Source organism: Zingiber officinale, chromosome 10A (assembly GCF_018446385.1).
Source record: "Zingiber officinale cultivar Zhangliang chromosome 10A, Zo_v1.1, whole genome shotgun sequence".
In the NCBI taxonomy this organism is placed as follows: Eukaryota; Viridiplantae; Streptophyta; class Magnoliopsida; order Zingiberales; family Zingiberaceae; genus Zingiber; species Zingiber officinale.
In genome coordinates this window covers 31,972,913-31,986,229 of record NC_056004.1, presented here as the reverse complement: position 1 = coordinate 31,986,229, position 13,317 = coordinate 31,972,913, and positions in this window count along the sequence as shown.

The window sequence follows — 13,317 nt, the reverse complement described above, 5'->3', positions numbered from 1 at the left end:
TGATGGTTTTCTTCATTCTCCCCCTTTCTTAGAGAGCAAACTTCCTCTTTAGGTAATGAAGGCCTAACTTAACCACACATTCTCCCCCTATTGGCATACATCAAAAACTCTCCCCTTGAAGAGTTACCCAACGTTGTTCACAACTTCACTCGTGGCTCACAACACGATAATGAAAGTCTCATACCTTTCATTTTCCTTAATGCTCACCCTTGAGCATTACCACTTGAACAATGAAGATATCCACTCTCCGTTGTATTCAAATGCCCAACCTTGAGTATTTTCACGAAAGAAGGTTAACCACCTTCCAAGGTGTATGAAAAATAAATTTTCATGTCCTTAAAGAGTAACTCCCCCTAAAGACATACACATAACTTCTGTCATTGCACCAACAATGACTTGGAATCCTTAAACATATAGGAAATCCAAATTTAGAAGTTCTGAGATTCAAAAATTTAATATTGAAACCAAACCTAAACCTAAACCTCTACTTAGTCTTCCTTAACCAATCCATCCTTGTTTTCATCATGAAAACTCCCCCTGAATGTATACAAATGTGTTTTGAGGGGTTAGGAGTGGTTTTATAGACTAAAAATGGTTTAGAATGCTGAAAACAAGCTTTCCCAGCCAAAATCAGCATCCCCAATCGATTGGAGTTGGGTCCCAATCGATTGAACCTGCTTGAATCGATCCACTGATTGATTCAGCTAGTGTGGATCGATCGGTGGATCGATCCAGCAAGCTTCTGCTCGCGAGAAATACCTTCTCAATTGATCGCCCGATCGATTGAGGCACTCCAATCGATCGGGTGATCGATTGAAGCTCTGAAATTGCTGAAATTCCATTTCAGTCAACTTCAGAAACTCCCCAAAAATTCTACAAAATTCTAAAAATCGTGAAAATTTATGTAAACACTACTTAGGGGATATACTATCAAGAAAAATATTTTCTATGAAAATACTTTCTATTTTCCAAGATTGACACAAACTTGAAAACTTGTAAAAACTTTAGTGTTTTCTTCTAGTTTGTGTCTAACATTTCAATGATGATTACTATCAAAAGATAGTCTTCATCAAGGTTTTCTAAATGCATTTTAAAATGATTTTCAAAACAAATATCCAACCATGTTCTTTGGGCTCAATGCACATGACTTGTACATTAGTTTTCCCAATGATTGGAAAACATATACCTATGTGTTTTGATGAACTTAAAACTCAAAAGAATGCACTAAATCAACATGTTGAGTTTTGTTCATCATCCTAACATCTCACTTGTATCTAATGTGCACTAAAACACATACAAGTCACCTTATAATTCTTTTGTGAGATGTAAAGTTTGGTTTTGCCTTAATCTAGGGATCATGCATATCTATTTAGGCATTTTGAGGTTAGGAATAACCACCAAGGATGTTATTTGTTAATAAATGTCATTTGTCCTTAATTGTGAGGAATTAAACATAATGCATGATATGTTATGACATACATTAAAGATAAATAATTTTCAAAAGAAAATTTCCTATGACTACATGATGTATGTATGACATGACATGGTATTCTTGTGTTTTTCATAATAAGCCATGAGTGCAAGAATAAATATGATGTCATGACATATGATGGGCAAACAAAGCATGACAAATTAGCACACATACAATACCTAGATTACCTATCTAAGTATCCTTAACCTTAGCTAACTTTAACAAATTTAAACCCTAGATTGCCCACTATTTCCCAAGAGAATGCCAAAGTCTAATTTTGACATTTCTTTTGCTTTTCTTAATTTGTGCCAATTCAAATTAAGCATCTTCCTCAAATTTTGGCACAATTTTCTCCTTCAAGGAGTAATCATCGAGATCAAGTTCTAAATTTTTGCCCTTATTCCTTAAGAAAATACCAAAATCCCAACTTGGTAGTTCTTTATGATGTTCCCAATTGTGCCAATTTAATTTAAAATTGAACTTTCAAATTATGGCACATTTTACTCTTCCAAAGAGTAAATTAACTCCACTTCATTTTCAAAGGTTGATAATAATCTTGAAAATGCTCTCCGAGTATCAACTTCATCAAAGTTGGGTTAACTACCCTCCCAATTTGAGTTGACACTCTCTAATCCATCTAAGGGGTAGAGAAAATACTCCTAGGAACCCAAAATCTATTAGCGCTCCTTGGATGCTCTAGGTACTCACTAGGGATAACTTCTCTAGACACCTTCCTAGTGACCTTGTTTGGCTTCTTAGAAGCCTTGGTCACCTTTTATAGGTCAACTCTAGGGATTTCTTCCCTTGTGACCTTCTTAGTGACTTTCTTAGACTTCTTAGAAGTCTTAGTCTCATTTGTTGCAAAAATACTCTTAGGAATAACTTTCCTTGTATTTTTGACTTGACCACTAGGCCTAGGGTTAGTTTCATAGCTATATGGAACCCTATGGTAAGAAGACACATCCTTTTTTATTTTAGGTTTGTATCCCAAACCTCTATTACCCTTGGATGACCCTTGTTGTCCTAAACCTAGATTTTGCTCATTTTGCCCTTTTAGGATATTTTTCATCCTTTTTAGGGTCTTTTTTAATTTATCAAGTCTTGACCTCAGGACTTGATTTTCTCTCATTAAATCATTAGTTTTTAGTTTTTCATTTAATCCTTGAGCATTTTTATTTTTAGGTTTGTAACTAAAATCTTTAGAATTCTTGTCTAAATTTTTATCTACCTTCCTAGACCTAGGTGTGGTAGTTTTAGCATGAAGAGCTACATGTTTTTCCTTAATACTGTCATGCTTCCTATTTTTATGGTAAATAGCATTAAAATGATAAAAATTGGAATTAGCATGCTTTTTACCATTATTTAAGGGGATAGGCTCAATAAATGATACCTTTTGTTTTACCTTGGAGGCTCCCCCTGTAAAATACCAGAAAAATGACGAATAAGGCTAAGAGAATTTTCTGGAATTTTTAGAAATTTTTCTGGAATTTTTCGGAGCTCGTATGACTCAGGTTATGGGGTTAAAAACGTGGTCCGGAAAAGCCTGTTTTGGCTACCTCACTGAACGAGGAAAAGTTTTATTTCTTTTCCTATTTTTTTTGTTTTCTTTTTATTCTTCTTCCCCGCCGAACTACTCTCCGACAGTTTCATTTCTTCCGTTATTTCTTCCCCTTTTCTCCCGACGCCGATCCCACCCTTTCCTCTTTCTCACGGCGCCGACCACCTATTTCTCTTCCCGAGCCTGATCGCCTTCCCCACTTGCAACGCTTCTTCTCTAGCGGATACAAATCATCGACCAAAGAGAAGCCGAGCCCGATCAGTTTTCCCTCTGCTCATCGCCCCGATTGCTGCTGTGCCCTAGCTTTCATTGCCAAGCCTAGGTGGCGTCGCTGCATTCCACAGGAACCCTAGCGCCGGCCGTCTCCATGCTGAGCCTTTTACCGATACCGACTTCTTCCTCTGCTGCCTCTCTGCGCAGATGCATTTCCGACTCCACTGCAGCCACGCGTGCCCTAGGATGGAGCTTTCTCCGGGCACCTCTGCTTGACGTCTCCATCTGGACCGATGGTCCTTGCGAGCAGCTAACCCCATCGAACTCCTCTTGGCTGTCAAGTCGTCGACTACTGCTGCTAGTTGTTCCTTCTGTTCTCAGCGCACAACACACACGAATGTGTGTGCTGATTACATCATTGTTGGGTTCAACACCAGCCTTCTGCCATCGCTGAAGAACTACCACCAACAGGAGATTAGGGGTAACGACTTTGCCCTATCTAGTTATTTCATGTAGATGATTTAAACAAGTTGAATGTGAATTTAGAGATTTATGGGTGTATTAATTGTGGATTGAGGTGGTGATTTGAAGGGACAATGATTTCGCCTTCTCTGGTTATCATTACCAAGAGTAAGAACCTTCAGACAAAGTTCCGGCAGTAGGTTTTTCTGGTTGTGAGTCATCAGCAGAGTATCCTGCTGCCGACGGTCACATTGGAGCTTCGCTTGGTCTCGACCACTATTACTGATGTGAGGATGCGCCGTTAGTGAGGCAACATCAGGGTGCACTGGAATTGGGTGAGTTTTAGAGTTGATTTTATCCCTGCTTTGGATTTGGTAAATGATTCATGATGCTTAATGAATTTAGGTGTTAAGAGATAATGGATGGATTGAGTGAAGATAAATGAAGTTTCCTAATTGAATTAGGAATTTGGTTTAGCTATTAGATGCTTGTTGGTATAGCTAATTATACGTTTGATATACAGGACTTTGATTCGAGACAGGCGCCTTGATGTAGGATTTCTGGATACGATCTTCTGTTGAGGCGGGTACCTCTTGACTTATCTTTTATGATATTGTCATTGGATATGCATAGTATTTTATAACTACAAGCAATGAACATGTTTGCCTTTGGTATGTCACTGTTTGATATCCCTAGCAGTTTTTTTTGTGCTTTGGTTAGTATTGGGTTTCTGTCATTTTCGTTGTGTTGGTTTTGTTCCAGCCGCCTGTGGCTGATGTATATTATTCCTGTAGAAATGCTTCAGATTGTCACCCGTACAGGGGAGGTGCTGCCGAAATTTCTTCGGACAGGGACTCCTCTGGGGCGTGACAATTTAAGTGGTATCAGAGCAGGTATACGATACTTGCTATGTGTTCTGGATTTTCGAGATTTATTTGATACCAATTTATTTGGTATCAGAGATCGGCTTACGAGTCCTATTTTCCCTGTGTTTCGGATTTTGTGTTTTGGTCTTCTTGATGTGACTTTTCGGGTTTTGGGACCTGGCAGCAGCAGGACATCTCCAAGCTATAGGAGGTATGTTGGTATATACTGTTATCCTACCTTTCTGTTAGTATATGCCCTATATTACAGTTTATCATCTGTATTAGCATTCTTTATTAGTATTTGTCTGGTTGTGGTAGCACATATTATATGTGATGGGATAGCCACTGATCTTGATCGACCTTAATAGAGATTAAGGAATATAGTCTCTGCTGATTTTTCATATCATACCATTAGTAGTATTATCTTCTGTTACTACTAATTGGTTAGGAGATGGAGGCACATACCAGTCTCTGTTATTATTAGTGTGTAGTAGATAGTACCTTCATATTCATGTTGACTAGTCAGTAGAATACCGATATACTTTAGTTAGTTTTCGTCGGTAGATGATTATTGTACTCTGGTTAGATCGGTCAATAGAAAACTGATTTACACATATTGACTTGGGGTAGTCGTGGGTTGATTTACCTTAGATGCTTGTAGAGGCTTTATTTATTCTTGATTAGTTAGTAGATGACCGATTAGTTTTGTTGATCCGATTAGTAGGGGATTGACCTACTTTACTTTTAGATGTTTGAATCTTGAGTTATTCGTGCTTAGTTGGATATCTTGAGCACATCGAGTACCTAGCTTATACTGACGTGGGAAAGGGTTGAATTAGCATATACTATTGACGACTTGGTCAGTCGATAGAGGATCGATGTATCATATTCCATGAGTACTTTAATTTTAGACTGTATGTACCTAATTGGATAACTTAGAATGTGGCATAGGATTTGTGTGGTGGATTATATTGGATTAAATATGCTGATTCTGCATATCTATGTAGTGTGTACAGACGATTATTACGGGTTGTAGGAGCGTTTTGATGGACGATCTAATTGCATGTAGTGGGTGCATACTTTTCCAGTTATGATTGTTGTGGGTTTCTAGTAGATTATACCCGAGTGGTCTGGTTGGTTTATTGGAGATATCTTATCGATTTAATCTGAGTTGTGATATGAGAAGATGTGTTTGGTGTGGTATCTGAGGTATATTGTTGCTTATGTTTGATATGTGAGTGCACCTGGGTTTAGTATGCTTTATTGGAAGTTGATGTTGATTATACTCATTTGGTATGTGTTGTGAGTATTATTTGAGGTGTATTGCTGATTATACCTACGTTGATTTTTGCACACGTGTTCGGTATGTATTGTTGGAGGTATCATACTGAATATACCTGAGTTGTGTGTGTGTTTGATGTATAATAATTGAAGAATTATGTTGATCATACCTATGTTGTGTGTGCACGTGTGTGTCAGGTCTATGATTGGTAGCATCATGATGATTCTACCTATGTTGAATGTAGAATGTTAAATGTCTATATTATGACATTAGTTGTATTACCCTGTCAACTAATTCTCCTATTAGTGGGTGACCGACCCACTAGGATGATGATATAGTTGACTATGGATTTGATTTGATTACTGGATTGTGATATCCTAGGCTAACCACAGTGATCTGTGGTAGAGAGATCTCGTGCAGTCTCTAGCTAGATAGTTAGGTGCCTTGGACACTTATGTATTGTTGGTGGTGGAGCGTTGCTCCCACACATGTTATGGATTGTCTGTGGTGGAGCGTTACTCCCACCTATTGCGGATTGCTTATAGCGGAGCATTGCTCCCATATCTATTGCAGATACATTTTCGGATTATTGTGGTGGAGCGTTGCTCCCACATATGGAGGATTTCTTGTGGTAGAGCGTTGCTCCCACATTTGTGGTATTTCATGTGATGGAGCGTTGCTCTCGCACTAGAGGATCTTTTCTTTGGTGATTTATGTTGTTGGTGATTAGATTTCCGACTTATTATCAGAGATCTTATGGATAGGGATGTCTGTGATACGGATGTCATGTGTCTTGGTTTTTGCCATATAGGCTTACAGTGCCTTAGATGTTTTCAGGGACTCGATGATTCTGGTAGTTCGAGGATGTTTGGATCAGTTTCCATTGTCTTCGTTGACAATGTTGTGATCTATTTCGGATCCGCGGTGAGTCACGTACACCATCTTCGCATAGTCTAGAGATGTTTCGACGAAAACGTCTATATGTGAAGATCAGTAGTGCGTATTTTGGTTATCTTTTGTGAGATGTTTGATACACACGGTCACCAGTAGGAGTGTACTGTGGTTCCACAGGAGATCGAGGTTGTTACCGTTGGGAGTAGACGGAGTCTATAGAAGAGGCTCGCAACTTCCTTTGTTTGGCTCGATATTTCCGGAGATACGTTGAGGGTTTCTCACGGATTGCTATGCTACTTACATGCCTGACCAGGAAAGGCGTGAAGTTCACTTGGACTGAGGATTGCAAGACCAGCTTCTAGGAGCTGAAGCGGTGACTAGTATCGGCTCCGATTTTGGTTTTACCTTCTGGAGAGGACGGATATGTCCTCTACACCGACGCATCTATTCAGGGTTTGAGCGCTGTTCTGATGCAGCATGATAGTGTAGTCTCTTATGCTTCTCGTCGGTTGAAGGAGCATGAGAAGAACTACCTTGTACATGATCTGGAGCTGGTTGCCATTATTTTTGTCATGAAGATTTGGCGACATTATTTATATGGCGTTACATTTGAGATTCTCACTGACCATAAGAGTCTCAAATATCTGTTTACTTAGAAGGAACTTATTCTCCGACAGAGGAGATAGATGGAGTTCCTGAAGGATTATGATTGTACCATTAGCTATCAGCCGGGGAGAGCTAATGTGGTTGTCGATGCACTTAGCAGGAAGTCCAGAGGGACTTTAGCTTGCCACCGAGTTGTGGTCACAGGCTTGATTCAAGGTTTCTCTGAGTTGAGCCTTGAGGGGTAAGGACAAACAGAAGAGAGTACTCTGGTTACCATGGTTGCTCAGTCGTCGATCAGGATGAGGATCCGAGAGCCCTAAGCTGCTGATCCGTATTTGCAGTTTATTTGCAGCCGGATAGTTTCCGGGCAGTAGACCGAGTTTACCCGAGATGAAGCGGTGGTTATATATTTCTGAGGTCGCTTATGCGTATCTCCATTTCACCTGGTCAGGGAGGAGTTACTTCAGGAGGCTCATCGCTCATGATTTGCTATCCACCCAGGCGGTACTCGTATGTACCAAGATTTGAGGTGTTACTATTGGTGGAACGACATGAAGGAAGACATCGCGGATTTTGTAGCCAGATGTCTTGTTTGTCAGCAACTAAAGGTCGAGCACCAGAGACCTGCTGGATTACTTCAGCAGATTTCTATTCCTGAGTGGAAATGAGAACATATTACTATGGACTTAGTGGTGGGTTTACCGAGGGCATGACGAGGCCATGACGCGATTTGGGTAATCGTTGATCAATTAACCAAATCCGCGTATTTCTTAGCGATCCGGAAGACTGATTTCCTGAATCGATTAGTAGATCTGTTTTGCCGGGAGATCATCAGATCACATGGTGCCCCGTTGACTATTATTTCGGATAGAGACCCCCGGTTCATGTCTCGTTTTTTTTGACAAAGTCTGTAGCAGGTCTTGGGCACGCAGCTCTATTTCAATACAACTTTCTATCCGCAGACAGATGGACAGTCAGAGCGGACCATACAAACTCTAGAGGATTTGCTGAGGTCTTGTGTATTGGATTTTAGGGGCAGTTGGGAGGACCACTTGCCATTGGTAGAGTTCGACTACAACAACGGCTTGCATTCGGTTGTCAGATGACATCGTTTTGAAGAGTTGTATGGTAGGCCTTGTCGGACACCCACCCTTTGGATGAGGTTGGGGAGGCACAGTTGTTGGGACCTCATAGAGCTCAGCATGAGACAGAGTTGGTCCGTACTATTAGACGGAGAGTGTCAGAGGCGCAGGACCGCCAGAAAAGTTATGCTAATCGGAGACGTAGACCCCTGGAGTTCTTTGTTGACGATCATATTTTATGCGAGTTTCACCCACGAAAGAGGTGAAGAGATTTGACCTTAGAGGTAAGCTGGCTCCGTGATACATTGGACCTTTCCGGATCTCGGAAAGGATTGGAGTAGTAGTATACCGGTTGACACTACCACCGTCCCTAGCAGGAGTTCATGACGTATTTCATGTGTCTATGCTGAGGAGATATATATATCCGACTCGGCACATGTGCCGACAGATATCTCAGTTCCTATTCAGCCTGACGTTACCTTCGAGGAGGTTCCGGTACGGGTTCTGGACCGGAAAGAGCGTCAGTTGCGGAACAAGACAATCCGACTGGTTAATGTTGGAGTCGGATGGCAGCATCATTCGGAGGAGGAGGCTACCTGGGAGCTAGAGGATACTATCCGAGCTCGATACCCTCACATTTTCACTTGAGGTATGTAAGTTATGGTTCCATTCAGCATTTATACTGTTTAGCGTTTGCTAGTACTTGCTGATGGTAGATAACGAAATTTTGGGACCAAATTTTTATTAGTGGGGAAAAATGTAAAATACCAGAAAAATGACGAATAAGGATAAGAGAATTTTCTGGAATTTTTAGAAATTTTTCTGGAATTTTTCGGAGCTCGTATGACTCAGGTTATGGGGTTAAAAACGTGGTCCGGAAAAGCCTGTTTTGGCTACCTCACTGAACGAGGAAAAGTTTTATTTCTTTTCCTATTTTTTTTGTTTTCTTTTTATTCTTCTTCCCCGCCGAACTACTCTCCGACAGTTTCATTTCTTCCCTTATTTCTTCCCCTTTTCTCCCGACGCTGATCCCACCCTTTCCTCTTTCTCACGGCGCCGACCACCTATTTCTCTTCCCGAGCCTGATCGCCTTCCCCACTTGCAACGCTTCTTCTCTAGCGGATACAAATCGTCGACCAAAGAGAAGCTGAGCCCGATCAGTTTTCCCTCTGCTCATCGCCCCGATTGCTGCTGTGCCCTAGCTTTCATTGCCAAGCCTAGGTGGCGTCGCTGCATTCCACAGGAACCCTAGCGCCGGCCGTCTCCACGCTGGGCCTTTTACCGATGCCGACTTCTTCCTCTGCTGCCTCTCTGCGCAGATGCATTTCCGACTCCACTGCAGCCACGCGTGCCCTAGGATGGAGCTTTCTCCGGGCACCTCTGCTTGACGTCTCCATCTGGACCGGTGGTCCTTGCGAGCAGCTAACCCCATCGAACTCCTCTTGGCTGTCAAGTCGTCGACTACTGCTGCTAGTTGTGCCTTCTGTTCTCAGCGCACAACACACACGAATGTGTGTGCTGATTACATCATTGTTGGGTTCAACACCAGCCTTCTTCCATCGCCGAAGAACTACCACCAACAGGAGATTAGGGTTAACGACTTTGCCCTATCTAGTTATTTCATGTAGATGATTTAAACAAGTTGAATGTGAATTTAGAGATTTATGGGTGTATTAATTGTGGATTGAGGTGGTGATTTGAAGGGACAATGATTTCGCCTTCTCTGGTTATCATTACCAAGAGTAAGAACCTTCAGACAAAGTTCCGGCAGTAGGTTTTTCTGGTTGTGAGTCATCAGCGGAGTATCCTGCTGCCGACGGTCACATTGGAGCTTCGCTTGGTCTCGATGTTAGAGTGTATACTAAAAGCCTAGCTTTTGGTATAAACATTAATCTAGAAATAAGAATCGCATTGGTCAAATGTCTACATTTATGATAAATGTAGTTGCTCAATTAATTTATATTGTAGATAACATGGTATGTGGTGTCACATACAGAAGATCATGTTATCGGTTCCTTATAAATTATAAACAGTAGCTCACGATCAAGATGGAAAGGAACAAACCATTGGAAGGTCGTAGTGTAATTAGGTATTAGTTTATCTTAACTATATGATTACACTAGTACACTTAGAGTGTATTGAATAGGACCATTTGAGGTCGTTCCTTTTATACTGACTTTATAAAAGAATAAAGACCTCAGTTATTATGGAAGTGTGTGCTCTTAATCCTAATATAATAACAAGCACATATATTTGATATTTATTTCTTTAATTTATCAATGGGTGAGATTTAGTTCGATAAATCAATAAACCCGATAAGTTGGGAAATGATATCACTTATAGTGTGTGTTGTTGATTATAGAAGGAAACTGTGTCCTAGAGATACTAGGTTGATAATGTCCTCAAGAGGAGCTCATAAGGATTGTCATGTTAAACCCTGCAGGTGGACTTAGTCCGACATGATAATAAGGTTGAGTGGTACTACTCTTGGACTTAGATATTAATTAAGTGAGTTGTCAGTAACTCACTTAATTAGTGGACATTTGATATCTTAAACACAGGGAGACTAACACGCTCATAATAAGAAGGAGCCCAAAATGTAATTTGGGATTGGTGCGGTAGTTCAATAATAGTTCTTTAGTGGAATGAATTATTATTGATGAAATTAAGTTGTGTGTTCGGTGCGAACACGGGATGCTTAATTTCATCGGGAGACCAAAACCAATTCCTCCTCTCGGTCCCTATCGTAGCCTCTAGTATATAGAGATTTATACCCACCGCATACCCACCTTCTTACCCATCCAATGGGGCCGGCCAAGCTAGCTTGGAACCCAAGCTAGGGCCGCCAAGATCAAGTGGATGAGTCAAGTTGGTGGCCAAAGCTTGGGTCCCAAGCTTAGGTGGCCGCCACTAGAATATTAAAAGGATTTTATTAAAATTATTTCTTATGTGGATATCATGATTTTAAAGAGAGTTTAAAAATTAAAATTTCCTTTTATAGTTTTCTACAAAGATTAAGAGAAGAGATTAATCTCTTTCCTTATTTGTAGTTTAAAAGGATGGTTTTAATTTTTGTAAAACTTTCCTTATTTGTAAATCATCTACATGTTTAAAAGAGAGTTTAAAATTTGAAATCTTTCCTTATTTGTTGATTAAAGGAGGATTTTAAATTTTAAGAAAACTTTCCTTTTAACCTTGTTCATGATTTAAAAGAAAGTTTAAAAATTAATAATTCTCTTTTATTAGTTTCTACAAAAGATTGAGAAAAGATTTGATATCTTTCCTTATTTGTAGATTAAAAGAGATTTTAATTTTTAGAGATAACTTTCTTTTTATCCACATGTTTAAAAGAAAGATTTTAATTTATTAAATTTCCTTTTTATAAACCAATCATGAAGGGATTAAATTATTGGAGAAATTTTATAAATTTCTGGAGACAAATTAGGAAGTTTTAATTAATTAAAACTCTCCTTGTTTGTAGCTTTGGTGTGGCCGGCCATGTAAATTGAGAAAAGGAAAATTGTTTTTAATTAAATAAATTTTTCCTTTTCATGGCAAAAGAATTAAGGAAGTTTTTAATTAAATTTCCTTATTTGCCAAGACCAAGGATTATAAAAGAGGGGGTAGAGAAGGCTTCATAAAAAAAACAACCTCTATTATTTCTCTCCCTCTTTTCCTTGGTGTTGTGGCCGGCCAACCTCTCTTCCTCTCTTCCTCTTGGTGGTGGCCGAACCTTCTCTATTTGCTTGGAGCTCTTGTGGTGGCCGGATACTACTTGGAGAAGAAGAAGAAGAAGGAGAGAAAGCTTGTATCCCTTGGAGCTTGGTTGGTGGAAAAAGATCTTCATCTTTTGGAAGCTTTGTGCTTGGCCGAAACTTGAAGAAAGGAGAAGAAGGTGCTTTGGTGGATTCTCATCTCGGAAGATCGTTGCCCACACAACGTCCGAGGTTAGAAGAGGAATACGGTAGAAGATCAAGAGGTCTTTCTAAAAGGTATAACTAGTATTTTTCTTTCCGCATCATACTAGTTATTTTTGGAAATAATACCAAATACAAGAGGCTTACGATTCTAGTATTTCGAATATGTTTTTCGAAGTTGTGTTCTTTTGTTTTATTTTTCCTTGTGATTTGATTGTTCTTTTCGGTTAACCTAAAGTTATTTTAGAAAATTAAATATTAGATTTCTATAAAAGGTTTTGTCTAGTCGGTGGTGGTTGCTCCCATATCCAAGAAGGTCATGTGCCTCGCCACGTCAGTACTGGGAACCAATTATGGAAATTAATATTTAATGGAATTAATAACTTAAGGTGATTTGGGTCGAACGTGTTAAGTTCCGCAGGAGATCCAAGTCAAAACCTAAAAGAACAAATAGATTAAGTTTTGGATCAAACGTGTTAAGTTCCGCAGGCGATCCAAAATTTAATTTAAAAGAACACATGGTAGCTAGGAAAAGGTTCAGACCTTTGTACAAAATTTTTGTACAGTGGAACCTCTAGGCTTTCCGAGTAGCAACCAACACTCGACCACTATTACTGATGTGAGGATGCGCCGTTAGTGAGGCAACATCAGGGTGCACTGGAATTGGGTGAGTTTTAGAGTTGATTTTATCCCTGCTTTGGATTTGGTAAATGATTCATGATGCTTAATGAATTTAGGTGTTAAGAGATAATGGATGGATTGAGTGAAGATAAATGAAGTTTCCTAATTGAATTAGGAATTTGGTTTAGCTATTAGATGCTTGTTGGTATAGCTAATTATACGTTTGATATACAGGACTTTGATTCGAGACAGGCGCCTTGATGTAGGATTTCTGGATACGATCTTCTGTTGAGGCGGGTACCTCTTGACTTATCTTTTATGATATTGTCATTGGATATGCATAGT